The following is a 682-nucleotide window of genomic DNA, read 5'->3' as shown; positions in this document are numbered from 1 at the left end:
TTTTAAATGCGCCTTTGCTGTTTTTTTTTTTTTTTTTGTCAACTAGGTGCAAAAATAGAAGCACACATTGCAAAAAAAATAGAGAAATAAAGTGTGTCATTGACCAAAAATAGAAAAAGAAATAGAATAGAAAATAGAAAAAAGTTGCCACTCTGTGGCTCCAATGAATAAATAATTTATCATACTCCTGCTCAGTTTTCAGGAGTACAGCAAGCACAGGGGTTTTCTTATATAATATAATGAACTCTTCGTGAGGAACCCCTTTCATTAACTATAAAGGCAACTATATCTGTCTACAGATCCATTTATGCATGATATTATAAAAACAACATGTTTCCAAAATTAAATATTTGGCTTTTTGTCATCATGCTAAATATTGTTCCAAAGCAGCTTTACAGAAAATATTTGGTGAGAAGACACTCACTAAAGGTGTCAGTAATGATATGTCTTTTATTATTATTATTATTATTATTATTATTATTTCAGCTCAAAATACTCCACAGATCGATTTATTATATCATTTTGAAAATGCCCATTTTGAGTGGAAGCAGAAACGCGCTGTTTTTTGGGCCCGTGTCTTTAAATGCAAATGAGCTGCTGTTCTCTGCCCCCTTTTCCAGAATAGAGCTGCATCTTTACAGCTCGTATCTGCTAATAACCATCTGTTTTGGTTCTGATTATC

The 682-nt window shown here is 32.3% G+C and overlaps 1 protein-coding gene across 4 annotated transcripts in view; it reads left to right on the top strand.

Annotated features, from left to right (window-relative positions):
* LOC107693547 (glucose-6-phosphate 1-dehydrogenase-like) overlaps window positions 1-682 on the top strand; it is a 13575-nt gene that overhangs the window by 6249 nt on the left and 6644 nt on the right. The window lies entirely within an intron of this gene.

This window comes from Sinocyclocheilus anshuiensis, unplaced genomic scaffold (genome assembly GCF_001515605.1).
Source record: "Sinocyclocheilus anshuiensis isolate Anshui unplaced genomic scaffold, SAMN03320099.WGS_v1.1 scaffold967, whole genome shotgun sequence".
NCBI lineage: Eukaryota > Metazoa > Chordata > Actinopteri > Cypriniformes > Cyprinidae > Sinocyclocheilus > Sinocyclocheilus anshuiensis.
The sequence above is the reverse complement of the archived record's forward strand: the minus strand, read 5'-3'. Positions and strand labels throughout refer to the sequence as shown.